Source organism: Nannospalax galili, unplaced genomic scaffold (assembly GCF_000622305.1).
Source record: "Nannospalax galili isolate Female #2095 unplaced genomic scaffold, S.galili_v1.0 scaffold629, whole genome shotgun sequence".
Lineage (NCBI taxonomy): Eukaryota > Metazoa > Chordata > Mammalia > Rodentia > Spalacidae > Nannospalax > Nannospalax galili.
The window spans coordinates 1,357,346-1,380,727 of NW_008360323.1; the positions used below are offsets into that span (position 1 = coordinate 1,357,346).

General features: G+C 40.4%; 1 pseudogene; it reads right to left on the reverse strand.

Moving 5' to 3' along the window:
• Window positions 1–6,548: 6,548 nt before the first annotated feature.
• LOC115068812 lies at window positions 6,549–7,247 on the reverse strand (annotated as a pseudogene).
• Between the last annotated feature and the right edge of the window lie 16,135 nt (window positions 7,248–23,382).

Consider the following 23,382-nt stretch of genomic DNA (forward strand, 5'->3'; position numbering starts at 1 on the left):
ATCGCGCCAAGGTTCCGGGGCGGGATCCAAGGTGACTGCATAGCGGTGCCTCTGGCCAGGGCCTGGAAACAGTCCACTCTTTATAACAAACTAAAATTGCGTTTGCGACAGTAGGGATTTTTTTTTTTTTTTAAGAATAGTAAAACATAAGCCAGTATCTTTGTGTTAGGTCTTACCAAGGGTTGAAATAATCTTTAATAACACTACTTGAACAGTAAAAGATTTGTTTCTCTGTCTCTGTCTGTCTGTCTGTCTCTCTCTCTCTCTCTCTCTCTCTCTCTCTCTCTCTCTCTCTCTCCTCTCTCTCTCTTCTTTATTTTTATTCATGTGTGCTTGTGGCTTTATGTGTGTGCAGATGCTCACGGAGGTCAGAACAGGGCTCAGATCTTCTGGTGCTGGGGTTACAGACCTTTGTGAGCCTGTGGACTTGGGTGCTGAGAACCAAACTCGGGTCTTCTGGAAGAGCAGCTGCACTCTTAAACAGTTGAGTGCTCTCTAAGCCCCCGGACCTCTCTTTTTATAACAAAAATTCTGAAAGTAATTATAATTATTTTGAGCTAAAATTAGCAAACAGTAATAGTAGGGGCATATAAATAAAACTATTGAGCCAGTATATGCAGCTGTGCTCCAACTTTAATATGAAGAAAAATTAAAGGTAATCTATTATTACCTTTGTATTATTTCATTATGAATATAGAACCAATAAGATATCTATCTGTAGAATCACCTCAAATCCATCTTCAGACTTTGTGTTGTATTGCTGATGACATATGTATAAGTAACAAAAAATGCTATGAACACAGTAAAGCAGTTATGATTTTTCTAAAATTTCTAACTGCCCCTAAAGTTCCAAACAAAACACACTACTTCATCTGTTCAGTATTCATTGGCAATTCACAGGGTTCACATGAAAAGGAAAATCAAATATCAGACCATTATTAGCAGCTGTATCCCCTACATACGTCTCACCAGGACTGATAAAAGTCATATAAGACATATTAAGTATTGATCCTCATAAAGAACTGTCCTCTGCATTTCAAGATACCTAGCATCTTTAGTTCCCATCAAATAAAAGCCAGTAATGTCCTTATATCCTCAAACACTGTTACAGAGGAAAAGCTTACTCATGAATTTGTTAAACACTGCATGGGAAGACTGCTCAAAACTTTGTATGACAACAACTCATTATGTACTGTATCTTAGTGTTCTATAAGGCTTAAGTGTAAATGGATTTGCAATTTAATGAATCCAAATTCAACCCCAAACAGGAGAGACCAGTCAGTGATCACTGGTGGCCTCCTTCAAAGACTTGGAGAATTTTTGTAATCTTGGCAAGAATTGTCTATAAGACTCTAATAGCAGTGAGATAGCTGATCTTCATTAATGTTGCTCTTACATGTTCCACAATTACTGTTTACATTTAGCATATATAAATAACAAAGCTGAAGCATAGAAAAAAAGAAAGAATAAAGAAGAAAATACTGCAGAAATTCGGAAAGAGCAAGTGGAGTTCAAAAGAGAGACCACTGAGAAAAATGAAGCAGTCTAACAAGATAATCCCTGACTCAAGAGCTCTGTTAAGCCCAAACAAAATTAATATGAAGAAAATGAGAATGTAGAAAATAGTAAAAATTATAAAGACAAAAAAGCTTAAAAGCTTGAGAAAAAATTCAAATTTCAACAATAGTATCATGTATATATTACTTATAAAACTTGCCCTTATAACAGATCCTAAAGTCCCTTAACATTCAAAAACTGAAATTATGAACAACATCAACTCTGACTAAACTAGCAATCGACAACAAAAGAAGAAAACCTTCAAAGCTTCCAGATATCCAATGTCAGGAATTTAAGAACTACACTTCTAAATAGACACCAAATCAGAAATTATAATGAAGATCAGAGGATGTCTTAAGCTGAATGGTAATGAATATATATACCCTGTACCTCAACCTCCAGGATGCTGACCCTCACCAGCTGGTGTCATACATAATTTTTCAATATGACATTTCACCATCCAGTGCAGACAGCTGTTTCTGGCATGGCACATAATGAGCAGTACCCACAACCAACTATGTACAGTGTGCAGGTTCCAGTAGAAAAATGGAAAAGTTCAGAAATCATTACTAATTTCAAAGCAGCAATAGCAGAACATTAAGCTGAGCATAGAGCTGTGCTAAGCACAAAACTGAGCCTAACTTCTCAGTCCCTATAAGCTGTGAAGCTAGCCCCCCTTGTGCCACCCACTGTGGTTGGAATATCCCCACCCCAACATGTCTCATTAAAATTTAATTGCTATTGTAACAGTATTAAGATCTGGGGCATTTAAAAAGTAAGTCATAAGGGTTCTGCTTAATTTGGTGGATTTTAAGTGGGGCTTTGGGGTGGCTGAAGAGATGGTTCAGTGGTTAAGAGCACTATCTGCTCTTTCAAAGGTCCTGGGCTCAGTTCCCAGCACCCACATGGCTGCTAACAACCTCCATAACTCTAGTTCTAGGGAATCTGATGCCCTCTTCTGGCCTCCATAGGCATTGCACAATTTGGGTGCACTTAACATACATGCAGGCAAAACATTCTCACATAAAATAAAAATAATAAATAAATATTTTAATGGGGCTCTTGGAAATCAGTTCCTTCTTTGTTCTTGCACTCTTCTGCCATGTGTGGAGTAACGTGCTTCTGCTTCAGAAGGTGTTAGCATTCAAAATGCCATCTAGGAAGCAGAGACAGGCTCATCAACAGATACTAAATCCATCAGTGCCTTGATCTTGGAATTCCCCCAGCCTTCAGAACTGTAAGAAATAAATCTTCATTCTTTATAAATTATTCAGACTCAGGTATTCTGTTATAGACCCACAAAGGATTGGCTACAACTCCATGAAAAGACCAAGAGTAGTTTATGAATGCCAACACTGTTATTGGAGGCTCTAAAATAAGAAGCTATACTCTGGCATCATCTTGGAGAGCCTGCCAATACAAGTCTCAGTGCAAACTGATAAGCACCTAAAACAATCTGACTGTTCATACAGTATGCTTAACTAAGGAATCTGTAATCCACCTTACTAGTTGCTGAGAATGGATGAGTACGCCAGAAGAGCTTTTTAAAAAACTTAGTGTAAAAAGTTATTGATTTCACTGTAGCATTTTCATATACACTTTGTGGTTTTTGACCCTCCTCCTCTCTCCCTTGCCCCCTCCTGCTGGCCTCCTTCTTCATCTAGGAGTCCCTATGTGGTGGTTTGAATAAGAATGTCCCCCAAGGTTCCAGGTTCCAAGTAATTGGACATTTTGTCCCCAGTTGGTGGCACTGTTTTGGGAGGTGTTAGAAGGTGTGGCCATGCTGGAGGAAGCCCGTCACTGGGGGTGGGCTTAGAGAGTTCTTAAGCCTTGCTAGATCCCCAGTCGCTACTTCCTGTGTCCCCTTGGATATGTGAACCTCTGCTTTCTGCTCCTGCTCCAGCCACCTCCCGCTACCATGCCTCCCTATCATGACAGACTCTAATTCCCCTGGAAATGTAAGCTCAAATAAACTCTTCCTTTTATAAACTCCCTTGATCACAGTGTTTTATCACAGCAACAAAAATGTAATGTAACACACCCTATTACACTTTCATGTCACATGCAATCTATTGATTCTCCATCCCCATTCCAGACCATTTTTCTGCTTTCATGGTCTCCTTTTAGTTTAATGACCTACACACACACACACACACACACACACACACACACAAACCCATACATATACATATATAAAAATTAAGGGACTGGAGAGATAGTTCATTGGTTAAGAGCATTTGCTGCTTTTGCAGAGGACCCAGATTCATTTACTAGCACCACATGGTAGCTCACAATCATCTTCCAGAACTCTGACACCATTTTTTGGCTTCCATGGGCACTAGGCATACATGTTGTACCCATACATAACATGCAGACAGATACTCGACATATAATTTTTGAGTGAATAAGTAAATCTTTTTTACAAATTAAAAATCTAAGATCCTCATGTGAGAAAATATACATTATCTTTCTGAGTCTGATTTATTTCACTTAATTTAATTTCCAGTTCCATCTGTTTTTCTTCAAATGTCATGAGTTCTTTTTTCTTTATAGCTGCATAAAATTCAATTGTGTATATTATCTCCTGACTTAAATCCTCAGTGTATTTATATAACGCATTACATACACTGATTTACATATATTCAACCAACCTTGTATTCCTGAGATGAAATTCACTTGGTCATGATATATGATCTTAATGTGTTCTTACATTTAATTTGCAAGCAATCTGTTGAGAATATCTCATCTATGTTCATCAGAGACATTAGTTTATAGTTTTCTTTATAGTTGTGTCCTTATCCAATTTTCCTATCTAGGTAATGCTGGCCTCATATAATGAGTTTGATAATATTCCTCTTCCTATTTTGTGAAACAGTTTGAGATGTCCATAACTTTTGTTCTGGGGAATCCAACATTCTTTTCTCACCCATGCAGGCATTGCACACAGATGGTGCACTTATATACATCTAGGTAAACACGTATCCATATAAAATAAAAATAGTTAAAAATAATCTCTCCAATTATAAAACATTTGGAAATTTACAATTTGTTCATATATAAAATTAATATTTTAAATGAGTCTGAGACCTAAAGGTGTCTAAAAATAAGAGTCTTATAAAGGAAAACATAGGAGTGGATCTTTGAGGCCCTAGATTTGGCAAAAATTTCAAGATATGTCACTAAATGCACAACTCATAAAAGTAAGCACTGATAATAGCACTTCATCAAAATTAAATTTTTTGCTCTTCCAGAGAAGTCATTAAGAGAATTAAAAGCAGACCAAGACTCAGAGAAAATATTTGCAATTCATATCTGATAAAGACAAGAACAAAACACCCAATGTCCAAAATAGCAAAAGATTTGAGTAAAATATACCTCACCAAAGAAGATACGCAGCTAGCAGATCATGTCAAGCTATGTACAATATAATTTCTCGTAAGTGCAAATTAAGATCATAAAAGACCATTACATACCTTTAGAACTGCTTTTTTTCAAAAGATTGGCCACATCAAGTTTAAACAGGAAATGGAGCAACCTGAATTAGCACACATCCCGGGAAGGAGTGTGAAATTGCATAATCACTTTGGAATATAATCTCATAGCTTCAAGAAATGCTGAAAATTCATCTGCCAGATGAATCTGCCATGGCTAGACATTTACACAGAGTAAAGGCAAAGCCTGCCCAAACTTGTTGTGTAAATGTCCATATCATTATCTGTGATTGCTCCAAAATAGAAATGATTCAATAATAATAATGTCTATCAACATGTAAATAGAATGGATAAAAAAATGACAAAATATATGACTCTAATAAAAGAAATCAATGATACCTAAAATAATGAATTTCAAAATAATAAAAGAAAGAAGTCAGGTTGTTCGTTTGTTTGTTTGTTTGTTTGTTTTTGGGTCTTTTGAGACAGGGTCTCTCTGTAGCCCTAACTGGCCAGGAACTCACTGTATAGACCAGGCTGGATTCCATCTCACAGAGATTCACCTGCCCCTGCCTCCCAAGAGCTGGGACTAAAAGTGTGGGCTACCACGCCAGAGAAGCCAGTTATTAATAAGAGCATATGGTACATTATTCATTTACGTAAAATTCAAAAAAGTACACTGTAACCCATAGTGACAGAAAGCCGATCAGCAGTTGCCTAGAGACTGCTAGAGGCAGAGAATGGAGTGAGGTCAGTGAGCCAAGCAGCACAGGAAGCACATGAGCCGAACGATCTCTGTCCTGTCTTTTAAGATATATTTTTATTTATTATTTTTATTTTACGTGTATGAGTGTATTGCCTGCATGTGTGTAAGTGCACCCATGCAATGCCCACAGAGGTCAGAGGAGGGTGTCAGATCTTCTGAAACTGGAGTTACAGATAGTTGTTAGCCACCATGCAGGTGCTGGGAACTGAATCCAGGTCTTTCTGAAAGAACAGCCAGTGCTTTTAACTACTAAACCAACTCTCCAGCCCCGACCTTTGTACTGTCTTGATTGCAGTGCTGGCTTTCCATGTGTGTAATGATGTCAAAGTTTAGGAAATTCATGTTTTATATGAGTTTCATTTGTTGTGTGTTAGTTGTACACACAATAAATAAATAATAAAACTGTAACAAAAAGTCTTTAGCCTCATATAAAGCACCCACTGATCCATCTCATTCAACAATAGTCAATGTTAAAAAGGAACATAAAAACAAACATGCACACAATTGCATAGTTTTCATAAAAGTCTATTTCACTATTGGTGGATAGCATATTTAACAATCAAATACACTTAATGTGTAGATGATGGCACCATTGGTATCTAAATGGCTAGTAAAGCTAGAAACCAACTAACAAGTAACTGTCCAAATACTTAAAATACAGGTCTTGTTTTCTTCCTTTGTTTTGGTCACCTTCTTGGTGGCCGGGTGAGTGCTGGCCATGTGGCAATAAACTAAGGCCAGGTCTTCTAATATCTATTCCCAGAGGTTTCCTTCAGCTGGACAAACCTCCAACTTCAGGCAAGCCCAAGTGCGTAGCCTCCAGCATTAACGCTCTTCCTGTGTTCCAGAGCACTGTAAGTTTCACAGAAGGCCTCAGACTGAGTGTAGCCTGCTCAATTAAGCTAGAGCTGTTGACCTTTGCAGAAATGGAAGTATGGGATCCAAATAGCACTTAGCTATGACACCAAAATGTGTATAGTTGAGTACTGATGTCAAGCAAGGTTTACTGAAGTGCAAAGGTCTACATATGCTGCTGATAAACTGGTCCTCCAAACACTGTCTCATCATTGACATTCAAGTGTAGCTGAAAGTCCCCAGTCCTATAGCCCACTGCAAATGTGTTTCTTGTCCACTTTGAACTGACACTGTCACCGGCCATCTAGCACCCAGCAAGCCAACGCCTATAACCACAGACAGCTGAACTGTGCATTGTCCAGCAAGAGCAAAGCTAATATCACAACCAAGGTTTATAAACTCCCCCTGTAAGGAGGCTTGATTTTACCACTTTCCTAATGAAGTATCAAATGGCAGTTTCAACTCTTGGCAACCCTGGTCTTCAATTGCATTTCTGTTCCCAGAGTCTTATCAGTGCTCCATTTTTCTATAAAATCCAGACCATGCTAACACCATTTATATTTGATCTCCAATGTCCCACTAACTAGGGCAGTGTCCGTCTTAGATGAACAAGATGTTAAGATTTCACACCACTGCATGATTTTGCAGCTTCACCAAGCCAAATCCAAATGCTTTGCAAAAATATCTCTGGCAGCTTTGCTTATGATGGAGGGGTGTGTATGGGTGATGTGCAGCTCTGATCATAGGCCATCATCACAAGAGGTGATCTGCTGATCTCCTGAGAGGTGCTGCCACTACCAGTGCGCTTACAGCTTAGGCTTTTGTGCTCACTTGGCGTTGGGCTGTAGGAAAATGGATGCAACGGGAAATCATGCTAAGTGAAATAAGCCAGACTTGAAGAACGAATGCTTCATGTATTCTCGCACATGCGGAACCAAGATTTTAAATTACAGGGCTGGAGAGATAACTCAACGATTAAGAACACTTGCTGTTCTTCCAGAGGACCCAGGTTTGAGTCCTAGCACCCACATGGCAGCTAACAACCATCTGTAACTCCAGTTCCAGGGGATCCGATACACTCTTCTTGACCTCTGTGGATATTGCACACATATGATGCGCTTATGCACATGCAGGCAAAACATTCACACACACAAAATTAAAATATTTTTAAAATATTTAAAATAACATGTATGCAGGGAAAGGCCGTGAAATGAGTAAGATTGTTGTGAGAGTGAAGGTAGACATCTTGAGGTTAGGGAAGAAAGGGCAACAGAATTCATGTCACGTATAATTAGGAACAAGAGAACCAGCCTGAGAAACTACGGGCATGAAGGAGAGAGGGAGGGACAAATGAGAACAAAGTATGATGACGCACATGCGTGAAGATGTCCCACTGAAATCCGTCACTGTATTATAACTTAAAAATTAACACAAAAGTAATTTGTGTAGCACAAGTATAGTGTGACAGCCATCACTGATCGCCTTGGGTACCCATAGGCTTTTATAGTAACAGCTTAACCCTCTCTGACTTGGTCTTAGCCCGAAGGCCTAGAAGCTTTGTCTTTACCCCTCCCTCCCAACCCCCTGCTAAGCCCAGGATGGACTTCTGTATTTGTCTTAGTCTGGCTCCTTTTCTGAACTGTATTAGTCTATCAGAAGTGACAACCTGAAAGAGACAATTTGCTTTTTCCAGAAACAAGCCACTAGAATCTTCCTCAGAATGTGAAATCATAGTGTTCCAGTGCTTATTTCCATAGTCTTCCTTCCTGATATGGCCCTGACTGGGGAACAGAGCTGGGGAATAAGTAGAATGTTATAACATGACACTGAAGTACTGTGCTGAACAGCTTGAGTTGTCAACTTGACACACCTGGGTAGAGGGGACCTCAACTGAGAAATTTCTTCCATTGGATTGGCCTATGGCCATGTCTATGGGACATTTTCTTGATGTCCAGTGATGTAGGAGAGTCCAGCTCATTGTAGGTAGTAATACCTCTGGGTCCTATGTTGTATAAGAAAGCAGGCTGAGCAGTCAGTAAGCAGCATTCCTCCATGGTCTGTGCTCTAGGTTCCTGCCCTGAGTTCCTACCTTGACTTCCCTCAATGATGGACTGTGAAGTGTAAGCTAAATTAAACCCTTTCCTCACCAAGTTGGTTTGGTCAGTGTTTTTACCACAACAGAAAGTAACTAGAAGTATTATTAATTCTATCATTTATGAAACTATATATGTACAGCAATTGGCTATTGGAGCTAACTATTTTGCAGTTCCCTCGCTGAACATTTTAGCCTGCAGCACACTACGAATCTTTGTGCTGCAGGCAGCAAAACCCCAGTCTGAAAGAACTGAAGCTTATATGCGAATGTGTCTGTTCCAGCAAATTTATAGTCCAAGAATATTTCTGGTTTGGGGAATGCTTTGGTCCCAAAGCTTTCACAATATAAACAAGTCCCTGGCTCTATTTTCTACAATTCTCTCAACTCTCTCCTCCCTGATACAGACTTTCTAGGTGTTTGTGTCTTTATACCACAAAAAGAGGATTTATTCTAAAAACACTTTGAGAAGAAGGGAAGTAGATGGAAAGGACTCTCAGATATCTGCTTGCTTCTTATGTGTCCAAATTAGGTGCTGTGCTCGTTCTTGTACTAACTCATGGGGCCTAAAGAAGAGGCTGTGCTACCCAACGTGAGCCTCCCAGGCCTCATCTCTGAAAGCAGGATAGCATCCCCTGAGCACACAGAGTAGAAAGCAGGTAAACCAACAGCAACTGGCAGAGCTATTGCTGAGGAGTAAATGTTGCACAATCAAAGTTGCAGGTTCTCCTTAACAGTGTCATCTTTACTCTTTTATGTTAAGTGTTAGTATAATACATGTGTGTAGATTCATGCACACAGCCACTCCACCAGTAAATATCAGACAGATTCCTGCTAACGGCATTGTCTTGTATTTCTTTGAGCTATTGCTGTAATATATCAGGAGCCAGGAGAAGACTTGTTTCATATTTCATATGTTGTTAGCTGGTTTTGCAGCTAATATATAAACATTAAATATAATATCCAAACATTTCCTTTATATCCATATTCAATATAAAGATACCAGACGTGAGTGTGTATGTACATGTACATGGATGTTCTAGTTTGCTTTTTGTTGCTATGCTAAAAACCATAACCAAAACAAACTTGGGGGAGAAAGGGGTTTATTTGGCTTACAACTCACAGTCCATCATCCAGGAAAGCGAAGGCAGGATCCAGAGGCAAGAACTTAAGCAAGACCATGGAGGAATGCTACTTACTGGCTTGCTTCCTCTGGCTTGATCAGCTATTTTTCTTATATAGTCCAGGGCCACCTGCCTAGTGACAGTACCACACACGATGGGCTGGACCCTCCTACATCAGTTAAAAATTAAGAAAATGTCTCACAGACAAGCCCACAGGCCAGACTGATGGAGGAAATTCCTTAACTGAGGTTTCGTCTTTCCAGGTGTCTCTAGTTTGTATAACGTTGACAATAGTTGTCATGGGGCAGGGGAATGCACGTTGTTTGTGGTGTGCACATGTGTGAAGACCAGTGGTTGAAGCCATATATCTTCCTCAATCAGTCTCCATCTAATTTTTCTGAGATGTAGTCTCACTAAACCTAGGGCACACTGACTGGCTAGACTGGCTAGCCAGCAAACCAGGATCATGCTGAGATCACAGGAGCATGCTACCAACTGCCAGTCTTTTAACACAGGTGCTAAGGTTCCCGAATTCAGGTCCTTATGCTTGCCCAGCAAGCACTTTACTGACTGAGCCATCTCTCCAGCCCCTCGAATTCGTTTTAAATGGGTGACACGATAATCTACAGCCCAGAATGCAAAGTGTTATTTAACTCATTGCCATTGCTTTCCTACTTTTTTAGTTTCAAATACTTATGATGAATACTTCGGTTGTGGTTATGAATCAACTTATATGTGGCAGACTCTGCACCCTCCTGGATGTAAACAGACACTCTCCCTTGTATTTGTTCAACTGTAGAAAATCTTCATGGATAGTGCTGTATGATTGAAATATCACTAGAGATTTTGTGAATTATGGTATCTAGCTTGTGATGAACACTAACAAGCAGTTAAAAAGGAAAACAAACTTAGACATATCTGATCAAGTCTGTTTTCCCAGAAGGAAGCGATTTGGTTATCTTTGTGAAAACAAAAGTCTGTCATTTTTTACTCCACCAAACTGCTTGGCCTTATGCTTAGAATTCAAAAAGCCCCTGCCTGCTTTCAAATGCTTTGGATGAAAACCAATACATTTTTTTGACACAAAAATGGGTTCTTCCACGGACATTCCTTTTTTACTCCCCACACCAATGCTCAACTAAAAATGCATTGCGGAAGCTCCCAACAAAACCCATGGTGACTGCTCTTTAGCACGCGCTTTTCTATTTTTCAATTCTCCATTAAAGGCAGTATGAGTTGAAAGGCTGGGCATGGTGGTACACGCCTTTAGTTCCAGCACTCGGGAGGCAGAGGCAGTCAGATCTCTGTGAGTTCAAGGCCAGCCTGCTCTACATAGTAAGCTCCAGGCCAGCTGGGGCTACAGGAAAACCCTGTCTCAAAAAGACCAAAAAAAAAAAAAAAAAAAAAAAAAGTGGTATGAGTTAAACTCGACTCTTTAGAGAAAACTCCTTAGTACATTCAACCTTAGTTTGTTAAGTAGCATATCAAAAAGGAAGTGGGAATAGTGGACAACCTTGTCTGCTTCCTGATTTTAATGGGAATGCTTTGAGTTCATCTCCACCTACAATGATGTTGGCTGTGGGTTTATTGTATATAATTTTAATTATGTTATGATATGTTCCCGTCAGTCTAATTCTTTCTAGGTCTTTATCATGAATGCATTTGGGTTTTGCCAAAGGCCTGTTCTGCAACTATTGAGATGATCATATGATTTTTAAGTCTATTTAATAATTTATTACATTTATTGACTTACATATATTGAACCATCCCTACATCTCTGAAATCAAGCTCACTTGATCATGATGGATGATCTTTTTGATGTGTGTCTGTATGTGATTTGCAAGTACTTTGTTGAGAATTTTTGCATCTGTGTTCAGTAGAGATATAAGCCTATGGTTTTCTCTTTTGTTGTGTCTTTACTTGGTTTTGGCATTAGAACGAGACTCACTTCATAGAAAGAGTCTGGGAGTTCTCCCTCTGTTTCGGTCTTTTTAAATAATTTAAGCGGTATTGGTTGCAGATCTTCTTTGAAGTTCTGCTAAAATGCTGCTGTGAATCCTTCTGGACCTGGGCTTTTTTTGAGTCAGGAGGCATTATATTACTGTTTCAATTTTCTTATTTTTTATAGATCTGTTTAAGATACTGATCTCTTCTTGACTTAACTTTGGTGGTTTCATAAATTTATAAAGTTGTCCATTTCTTTTAGATTTTCTAATTTATTGGAATCTAAGTTTTGTTTTGGGTTTTTGTTTGTTTGTTTGTTTGTTGGTCTTTTTGAGACAGGGTCTCCCTGTAGCCCCAGCTGTCCTGGAACGCACTATGTAGACCAGGCTGGCCTTGAACTCACAGAGATCTGCCTGCCTCTGCCTCCCCAGTGCTGGGATTAAAGGTGTGTGCCACCATTCCCGGCTGGAATCTAAGTTTCTTAAGTGTTCCCTTATGATGTTCTGGATCTCTTTGTTGTCTGTTGTGATGGCTTCCCTCTGTTGATGATTTTGTTGATTTAGATTTACTCTTTCCTTCTTTTGGTTAGTTCGACTAAGGATCTGTATATCTTTTATTTTTGATTCATTGATTGTCTATGTTGTTTTCTCTGTTACCATTTCATTGGCTTCTGCTCTGACTTTTGTTGTTTCTTTTCACCTTCTGGGCTTGGGTTTGGATTGTTCTTGTTTTTCCAGACTTGAGTTGTGCCATTAAGTCACTGATTTGTGACCATTCTGATTTTTTAATGTAGGTGCTTAGAGCTCTAAACTTCCTGCTAGGGCTGCTTTTAAAGTATCCCAGTGGTTTTGTTGTGCATGTTTTCACTTTCACTCAGTTCCAGGAATACTCCTATTTCTTAGTTTCTTCTTTGATCTATTCATCATTAGGAGTGTGTTGTTTAATCTCCATGAGTTCATGTAGTTACTATCATTTCTTTTGCTGTTGATTTATGATAGAGTACATGGAATTATTTCATTTTTTTTTTGTATTTGTGAGGTTGATTTTGTGCCCCAGAATGTAGTCTATTTTAGAGAAACTTCTATGGGCGGCTAAGTAGAATATGTATTCTTTGAGGTTTGGGTGAAACATCCTGTAGATGTTTGTTAGGTCCATTTGATTATGATATCATTTAATTCAGATGTTTCTCTATTTACTCTTTGTCCAGATGACCTGTATGTTGGAGAAAGCGGAGTATTGAAGTCACCTATTATTACTGAGTTGGGATTCATCTGTGTCTTGAAGTCTAGTAGTACTCTTTTTATGAAATTGGGTACACCAGAGTTTGATGCATATATGTTCATGACTATAATGTCTTCTTGGTCAATTTTTCCCTTGATCAGAATGACCTTCTTTATCTGTCTGATTAATTTTATTTTGAAGTCTGTTTTGTCAGCTATTAAAATAGCAATGCTTGTTTGTGTCTTAGAACCATTTGCTTGGAATATTGTTTCCAATCCTTTCACCCTAAGGTGGTCCTATCCTTGAAGGTAAGATGAGATTCCTTTTTAAAAAAATATTTATTATTTGTATTTTATGTGTATCAGTGTATTTCATGCATGTATATAAGTGCACCCATGTCATGAAATGTCAGTGGAGGTCAGAAGAGGGCATAGGATTCCCTGGAACTGGAGTTATAGATGGTTGTTAGCTGCCATGTGGTGCTGGGAATTGAGCCCGAGTCCTCTACAAGAGCACCCAGTGCTCTTAACCACTGAGCCATCTCTCCAGCCCCAAAATGAGTTTCTTATAGACAACAAAAAGATGGACTTTGTTTCTAAATCCATTCAACTAGTCTGTTTTGTGTGTGTGTGTGTGTGTGTGTGTGTGTGTGTGTGTGTGTATATATATATAACCAGGAAGTTGAGGCCATTAATATTTAAAGTTATTATTGAAAGATATGCACTGATTACTGTCATATTATTGTGTTTCTATTCTTAGTCCTATTTTGTGTTTCTGTAATTATATCTTTATTTTTTTTTTCTTTCTGTAGCCTCTTGGGTATGGTCATTGCTTTCTTCAGTCCTTTGTATTGTTTCAAGAATTCTCTGTAGGGATGATTTGGTGGACCTGAATTCTTTCAACCTATCATAGAAGATTTTTCTTTCTCCTTTGACTATATAGGTTTGCTGGGTAAAGTATTCTGGGTGGGCACCCATGATAATTTGCTCCAGGTTCTTCTGGCTTTTGTAGTTTGCATTGAAAAGTCAGCTGTAATTCTGATGGTTTTTCCTTTATATGTGATTCATTGTTTTTCTCTTGCAGCTTTCAGTGCCCTTTCTTTGTTCTCTATGTTTGTATTTAGTGTTTCCACTATAATATGTTGTGGGGAGTTTCTGTTCTAGGCCTGTCTACTTGGTGTTCTGTGTGCTTCTTGTATCTGTATGGGTATGTCTTTCCATAATTTAGGGACGTTTTCTTCTATAATCCTGTTGAAGATCTGGTCAGTGCCATTGACCTGGGATTCTTCTTCTTCTAACTCCTCTAATGCATAGATTTGGTTTTTTCTCACGGTGTCCCACATTTTCTGCATATTCCATTCCTGTGTTTTAATTTTTTTCGGTGGTCCAATTCTTCAACTTTATCCTCCAGTCTTGATGTTCTATTTCCCATTTGATTCATTCATCTGCTGAGGCTTTCTCCTGTCCTTTCCAATTGGCTTCCTGAGTTTTTCAATTCCATTTTCATTTCAGTTTGAGTTTCCTTTGATATTTCTACCTCTTGTGAATTCACTTTTCAAATTCTTAATTGTCTTCGCCATTTCATTCAGCTATATATTTGCATTTTCTTGGGCTTATTGTTGTTCACTTTGAGTTCTTTGAGTTGTTAGTTTGCGTGTTCTGTAAAATCCTTTAATTCTTTGATCATATTTGTAATTGATCTTTTAAGTTCTGTGTCCTGGGCTTCCAGTAGGTGGTACTCATTGTAGAACACTAGTCAGGTGCTTTCTGGCAGTGCAAACGGGCCTAGTCCTGAAGCAGGACAATGGCCTTGCCATCCTGTTTCAAACCACATGAATCAAATATGCTTAAAGTGCCTCCACAGTTAATTACTGCAACCACTAATACTCCTTTCAATTTACACTCATTGAACTGCACTGTGCACTGTACATTTAATTCTCCCAAAAGCCCTGTGAGGATCAAGCATATAATCGAGTGGATTCGGAGGCTCATCAGTGGCAGGACAGGGAGGTAGTTTTCTCAGCCTCAGTCCCAAGCCTCTGTCCTGCCTTCCTAACTTACCAAAAGAAGCAAAACTTCTGAAGTTCCTACCTTACCTCTGATCACCGACATGCACACCTATACACAAGCACTGCATGCACACACACATACACATACACCTGCAAAGTTAGCAAGTCATGTCTATAGCTTCTTCATTTTATTCATATCTAGCTACATATACATCATACATATCAGCTAAATACTTCCACATATATCTATATATATACATATATGTATATATCAGTGCAGGGTCTAAGCTGCATACATATTCATTACAGTTACAGATATATAATTTTGGCTTTTAAGCCTGTTCAGTAACTGTTCTGTTTACACTGAGGGCTTAATGAACCATATCAAAATAGTAATTAATTCTGTTGGGACTGATGTCTAATCCCCATTGCTTAGACCCACAGGCAGCCAAGATAAATGGCCATCCACGAAGCATCTTTCTGGGAAGATGGGGAAGAAAGTCATCCTGTGAAGAAAACCATATCAGGTTACCCAAAAGCTTTCATGGTGTGAGAACTTGGGACATAGTTTCACTTTGCTAGCTGGTTCAGATTGCTTCCCAACTTTCCAAGACAATGGCAAACCAAGATATCCAAATATAGAGAAATACAACCAAGCCGGGAGTGATAGTATATGCTTTAAATCCCAGCACTTGGGAGGCAGAGGCAGGTAGATCTCTGTAAGATTTTGGCCAGCCTGGTCTACATAGCAAGTTTCAGGCCAGCTAGGGCTACATAGTGAAACCTTGTCTCAAAAAAAGAAAGGAGGAAAGATAAAGGAAGGGAGGGAGGGAGGGAGGGAGGCAGGGAAGGAAGAAAGCAATAATAATAAAGGAGCTAGAACAGAAGGTGCAGGGAGCTCTTGAGGCCTGGGGCCAGAGTTTACTGGAGAGAGTGGCATTCTTTCTGCCCTCCCCCAATCCTCACCACACTGGCAGGGCAGAAGCCAGGGCAGAGCAGAAAATCAAGACCACGTCAGAGCAAAGCAGGGGGACTTGAGGACAGCAGTGGGGTGAAAGATTGGGGTACTTTGTCCAGAAGAAGCCAAACCTGCCACTGACCTGTCATCTCTGTGACAGGACAGAAGAAGAAAGTGATGTTAAAGAGTAGGAGAAAGGTGCTGTAGTCCAAGCGTGGACCCATTTTTCTCAGGAAAAGTTTAGTTGCCCTGATGCAAAAATCTCTGATTAAACTTTTATTGCTTTTCAAACCAAAGCTATGGCAAATGGCTCAATAGAGCAAATGAATGTCTTAAAACTTAGAGTTTTACAGCAGATAATTTAGAACTTAATGATGTTAAAGTTGGCAGTGCAGTCTCTGTTAAATTCCCTATTTACATCCTCCCTTACAGACACACTCAAGATCTTTCCTTGGACATCACCCCTCAGGGACAGCACAGTTGTGCCACATGCCACTCAGATTGTTGGGACCCCAGAATGAATGAGCTAGACCATCAGACAGCCATTAGAAACTGAAATAGACAGTGTCATCAGCAGGCATGGTCTATGCCTGCAGAATGCTGTTTGTTCCCCCCACCTCCACCACCCAAGAAGACATGAAAAACAGGGATGCTTTGTTATTCAACACAGTGTTTATCTCTTCCAGGACTCTTCCCAACTATGCAGTGATTCTAGAGAAAGTTTAAGCAAGGGAAATAACAAATTTCCCCAATGGAACTAGAATTTAGTGGAGTGTCATCTATTCATAATCACCTATTCATTAGTTTATTAGTCAGTGTTTGTTAAGCTCATACTACGTGCAAGACGTTGTGCTGACACCTGAAATTACAAAGACAAAGGGTCGAGCACCCAACGGGCTGGTCTGCCATTCAATTGGCACATTTCTGGATCCCCTAAGACATATGCAAGTTCCTTCAAGAGGTTAAGGAGCTGCCTAGATCTCTTGCAGCTTCCTGACTGTGGAGCACATGCACAGAGGTATATTCACAGGAACCCTGTGGAGATCTATGCCCTGAACAAGCCCTCCTCTGCAGCTCTGTGTACCTCACCTCACTCTGACTTCTTCCCTGACACATGGGAAAGACCATCTTTAGGCAGCAGGCATCCAGCCACCAGGAATGAAGGATGTTGGTAACTGTTACATGCCTCGCGATCTGTTTTCATTTAAAGCCGTGTAAGATGGAATAAAAAGTCCCAAATCCCACTGGTTTCAAAGAGACGCAGTGCTTGCTGCAACAAACTCCTAAGCAACCAGCTGGCAGGAGGAATAGCCCACCCACTGAATAATCTGAGTGCCAGAAAGGAAGAGGAAAAGTCTCTGCAGAGCCACTAGGGGGTACCATAGCTCTGAGGAGCAGAGGGAGCTGCCCTGGATTCAAGGAAGCACAGCGGGTGTTTCCTGTTGCACATTAATTTTGTCTTCATCACCTGTGTGTTTGTGTGCCTGCCCGCCCGCCTACCCGCCTGCCTGCCTGCCTCCTTGAGACAGGGTCTTGCTATTTGCCCTGGTTGGCCTGGAATTCACTGTTGTAGCTGATCTCAAAATCACAGCAATCATTCTGCCTCAGCATCCCAAGTACTGGGGTTTTGGTTGCGGCACCATCATGTCCAGCTCTCTACAGCTCTTAACTATGGAATTCATTATCTTCTCCTGAACATCTGCTTAAGGAGTGTGCACAGTTCTGTGATAATACATTATGAAAACAAAAGATATTTTATCTGAAAAGAGCTCCATGGAGGGGCAGGGTCAGGGCTCTACCTTAATTTTTCCTTTCAAGATCTGTCATAAATTCTGTCATGAATACAGAGGGATAAATGAAGCATAAATTGCCCCTGGTGGGACAAAAATACCCGTGCATGGTAGCAAAAGGGTGACAGGAGACAGAGTCACATCCCTGCCCTGCTTCACCAGAGACAAGAGCTGATATAAGGGAAAGGAATATGCATTAGCTATGTGTCTATCAGCCCCAAATGAGACTGGACTCTCCCTGCTTAGGAAAGGCACTTAGCTTCGACCCTCCACCACAGTGAGAAAATTCAATAAAAGATTGTAACCTATAAAATAAATATAGAGCTATGTTAACATTATAAAAGTACAAGCGGTATCAAAGCATGATCACTTTATTATTACTTTGTTGTTGGTGATGGTGCTAGTGATGTGTGTGTGTGTGTGTTGTGTAGTGTAGTGTATTGTGTGTGTGCCTGTGCATGTGGGGGTCAGAGGTCATTCAGTGTCTTCCTCTATCACTTGTGTAATTAAAACACATACAAAGTTTTATTAAAAGAATAAGCTTTGCTTATATCTCTAAAAACTAGTACTGAAAGGGACTTTCCGCTGGGATCCTCATGTTTTACATCTGAGTTACAATTTTCAAATATAAAGCACAGCTGTTTCATGTCTTAGCCTGAAGCTGTGAAAAGGGGGAAAGATTTTGAAAGTAGAAACAGAAAAAGACTAAGAAAAGTAGCTGCTTTTTCTAAGCTGCAGTCTCCCTGGCAACTCCGTTCACAGGATCCATGTCCTCCCAGGACTCACTGGAATGAGTGTGTGGCAGAACGGAAGGGTTCAGGGGGGACTCCAGGGCAGCAGAGACTGGAAGATCCTTGAGATATGTACAGAGTGAGGGCTTCCAGAGAGTTACAGACACATGGTTTACTGCAGGCGGGGCTCTAGCAGCCATCACAGGACAGCCCATAGGGACCGGCAGGAACACAGGACTACAGGGGTGCTGTGTGCCCACCTGTAGGCTAGGGGGAAGGAGGAGACTCCTGCTATCTGAGTGGGCCAAAGTTCTAAGGGCTGTGCTTGAAGAAGTGCATCCCCAGTGAGCAGCTACTACACACAGGTAAACTTAGCAGCAATTAGCTGGCAGAAGAAAACTACAGAACTATAAACGTGGATACCAGAATTGAAATTCATCCCTAAAGTAATAAGTAATGATGTTAAGAGGATGGAAACGCGATCTATGTTTAGAGGTGGATCTTTTGGAAAATGATTGAGCTTATACATGGTCATAAGAGTGGTACCTAGGTTGAATTCTCATAGCTTTATAAGAGGAACAGGGACCAAACACAGCTAGACATACCCTTTTACAGTGGTATGACACAGCCAATGAGATCCTTGGCAGAGCCTGCATCATATTGTCTGGACTTATATCCTTCATAGCTATGAGCTAAATGAACCTCTTTTCTTTATAAAGCACCCTTTCTTGGGTATTTTATTCTAGTAAAGAAATAGCTAATAACAGGGGTTTAGTAATATTTTGAAGTAAGACACTCTAAAGTCACCAACTTATAAAACAACAAAAATATAAAACTAATACTAGTGTAATTTAAGAACAATTGCACCAGATGAAAAGAAGGATCATAGACTTTCTTTCCTAGATCACTCAGAGTGTTGATTGGATAAGCCAAGTCATGAATACATGAATGTCGTACAACAGAAATCTATTACAGATGCAAAACAAAAACAAGAAAGGGCACACAAACATGAATATTGGAGACTATACTTGAGCCAGTACAGAGAAAACCTAAGAATGTAAAGTTATGGTCCTCACAATGTGGCCCCTAAACAGCATCACATGGAAGCTTGTTGGAAATGCAAATTTCCAGGCTCTGCCTTAGACCTATTGAATCACCAACGGTTATTAATGCCTAGGAATCTGCTTTTTTAACAATGCCAGCAAATAATGCTGATATGTGCCAAACTTTGAGAACCATTGGTAAAGAGGTATTAAAATCACTAGAGAGAGCTGCCTATCAAACACAATAAAGAAGCAAAATAGACATCAAAATAAGATGTTATAGACTGAGATTCGACCCTCAGTAGAATCCATTGCCCAGACATTTTACTAGTCTGTCATCTCAGTTTTAGTTATGTGGTTTTTGCCTGAACTACTGAGTAGCCAGGGAGGTCATAGGTCTAGGTTTACCAGGGAAGTCCTGACTTGAAAATGTGGTCCTGGTGTAATGACAAAAGCCCTCTTTGTGGACTGGTGAGATGGCTCAGTAAGTAAAGGGGCTTGCTGACAACTTGACAACTGAGTTGGATTCCCAGAACCCACATGATAGGAGGAGAGAGCCAACTCTTGCAAGTTATCCTCTGACTTCCATATGTGTGGCCCCCATGCACTAAATAAATAAATTTAAGGCCCTTTAAAGGGCCTCCTTTCATGCTGCATGCGGTCCCATCTTTGTTCTCCTAGTTGTGGGCTCCTGACATTTCCCAGGCTTCTGCCCCTGCCCAGTTCTAGTGCGTTCTCTCATAAGCATTCCTGCTGCGCTTACTCTTCAAAGCCCGTCAGTAATTTTGCATGTCTCAGAGGGACAACTCCAGCCCCTCATCATGGCCCCCTGCCCTTATTTGTCCATGTTCACCTTGTTCCACATTGTTCTTTCTTTGGTGTAAGTACAGGGGCCTACTGCCAGTGTGTCAGCAAATCAAGTTCACCCTACACCAAGGCCTCTCATTTGCTTGTTCTTTCTGTGCTGTGTTCAATCTCCAACCCCATTTCCATGGCATGGAGTCTCTTTTATTCAGTTAATACTTGAATTATTTCTCCAATACTCTTTGAAGGTATATATAGTTTTTTATCTCTCTGTGTGTCTGTATGTGCATCTGAGTATGAGTGTGAATTAGGTGCACATGTGTCTGGCACACAAGTGGTGTTCAGAGGTCAGTTTTAGGCATTGGTCCTTGTCTCCCACTGTTTTTGAGACAGGGTCTTTTTCTTCTTTCTTTTTTGGTTGATTTATGTTTATTTTATATATGAGTGTTTCGCTTGTATTTATGTGAGTGCAGTGTCCAAGAAGGCCAGAAGAGGGCATCAGATCCCCTGGAACTAGAGTCACGGATGGTTGTTAATTGCTACATGGGTGCTGTCCATGGCGTCAGTGCTCTTAACTGCTGAGCCATCTCTCCAGTCCCTCCAACTTTACATGGGTTCTGAGGATCTAAAATCAAGTCATCAAGCTTGTTTGGCAAGTCCTTTACCCACTGAGCCAACATCCCATCCCTAAAGATATTATTTTAATGACTGCATCATTTCCCATGATATGCTATCATTTAGCCATCTTGGTGCTTTTAGGCTGCTTTTTAATGTGTTGCTACTAATAAAACCATAAGAATGAATTCGTTCTTGTTCTTAAGGACAACCAACACAAATTACCTGAGGCAAAAAGGGAGATTTACTGGAAAAGTGTTTTCTATAGCTGTAAAGTTAAACAATGACATTTCAGACAAGGTAGGGACAGAGGAATGAGGAAGCACAAGATATCTTGAAACTCTCATTCCCTCTGTGCCCAACACCTTTTGTAACCAGAGGAAGCCACTCTGTGTGGCTATGGGTGTTCTCAAGTAATGATTCCTACCACCAGAGAGAGAGACCCTGAATGAATATCTAGTCCTAAGTTTAGAATTCCCCAACCAGGCACTCTGATTGGTTCAGTTTGGGCCAAACCTCCACTTCTGTCAACCAACTAAACCAGCATTTGTACAAAGCACAGTTAACAAGGAAGATGAAGCCCAATAAAAGGGGGGGGACACTTCCTCCCAGAACAAGATAGAAAGATGCTGAGCAAACAAAACTGTAAACATTCATCACAGAAAGACATTTACCTATGCAGGAAGGGGATTTTCTCTTAACCAACTACATACGTCTAAATAACTTAATAACAGCTGTATTAGGACTCTTTAGATGAACAGAACAGATGGAGTGATTATATATTAAAAGGGAGATTTATATGCTGGGAATAGTGGCACACGCCTTTAATCCCAGCACTCAGGAGACAGAGACAGGCGGATCTCTGTGAGCTTGAGGCCAGACTAGTCTACATAGGAATCCCAGGCCAGCCAGGGCTACATGATGAGATTCTAACTCAAAAAAAGGGAGAGGAAGGACTTATTAGAGTGGCTCAATACAGGCTTGGTACTCTGCATGCTGGAGAGGCTGAGAACCCAGCAGCTACCCAGCATCTGAATGCCTCAGCAGTCCCAGTCTGGCACTGAAGACCTGGAAGATTCTGGGAGAACTTCTGATCTTCAGGAGATGTTGGAAGACTGAAGGTGCTGCGTTCTGATGTCAGTGGAGGTGGCGGCAGCAGCAGCAACTGAACAGAAGCACTCACCAGCAAGGAGAAAAGACAGCCAGGCCAAAGCTGCTCTTTCCCCTCAGACCTCTTTATATTTGGGCTAATTCCAGGTCCACCAGAAGTTGCTGCCCACTATGGAGGAGGGTCTTTCCCCTTCAGTTAATCCTTCCAAGAAATACCCTTATAGATCTGCCCAGAGGCACCTTAGTAGATTACAGATCCAATCAAGTTGACAATCCAAATTCACCTACAAGCCTGTAGTAAGCAGCATATCATGACAGGAGAGTGTGGTGGAGCAAAAGTCTTCACATCATAGCCAGTCAATGAAAGAGGGAGAGAGCAGGGTCCACGGCTCCCTTCTAGGGCATATTCTCAATGGTACAAAAAAGCTCCAAATAGTCCCCAGATCCTAAAGTTTCCACAGCCTGGCAATAGCACCACCCTGAGGGCCAAGCCTTTAACACAGGTTTTTGAGGGACAGTCCAGATCTAAGCTACAGCATAAAGCTTTTTTCATTTTCATTTTATTAAATTTTTGTCCACACTCCTATATATCTTCCATTTTTTGTTTTTGACTTCATTATAAAAATGGGATTTGCTCCCTCTAGTATGGTTATTGGTAATAACAATACTAAGCTAAAGTTTGGACGGAATTTACTTGTTCTGGGAACCAACCTGAGTGCATTACAATTTTAAAAGATTTCATTTGGGCCCATTGGTCTGACCTGACTTGTGGGGTGTGATCATCATCATTTCTTAGGAAGACGAAGCCAGAGGCACTGAGAGGGTAAACAACATATGCCAAGAAAAGCCAGCGCTGAGGTTCAGCCCCAGGGAGCCTGGCCCAGGATTTACAACAGCAACACTTAAGGAAAGTAGGGGACAATTCCACATGCTCCTAACACCCTGAGGTCATATCTGTTCACATTTCAGTAGACCTTCCTCATATCTGTCTAAATTTTTTTGATTTGCTTATTTTTATTTTAGGTGTATGAGTATTTTACCTGCATGCACGTAAGTGCATCACATGTATGCAATGCCAATGAAAGCCAGAAGAGGATCCCCTGAAATTGGAGTTCTGGACAGCTGTTAGACACCATGTGCATGCTGGGAACTGAACCTGGGTCCTCTGCAAGAACAGGTAATTGTTCCTTTTATTTCAGTTTTAGAATATGATATATATCTTTCTTTTTCATTGAACTTTTGTGATTTTCATACAATATAATTTGATGGTATTTAGATCCCCTCCCCTGTCCCTACCTCCCCTTACTGCCCCTGACCAATTTAATGTACCTTA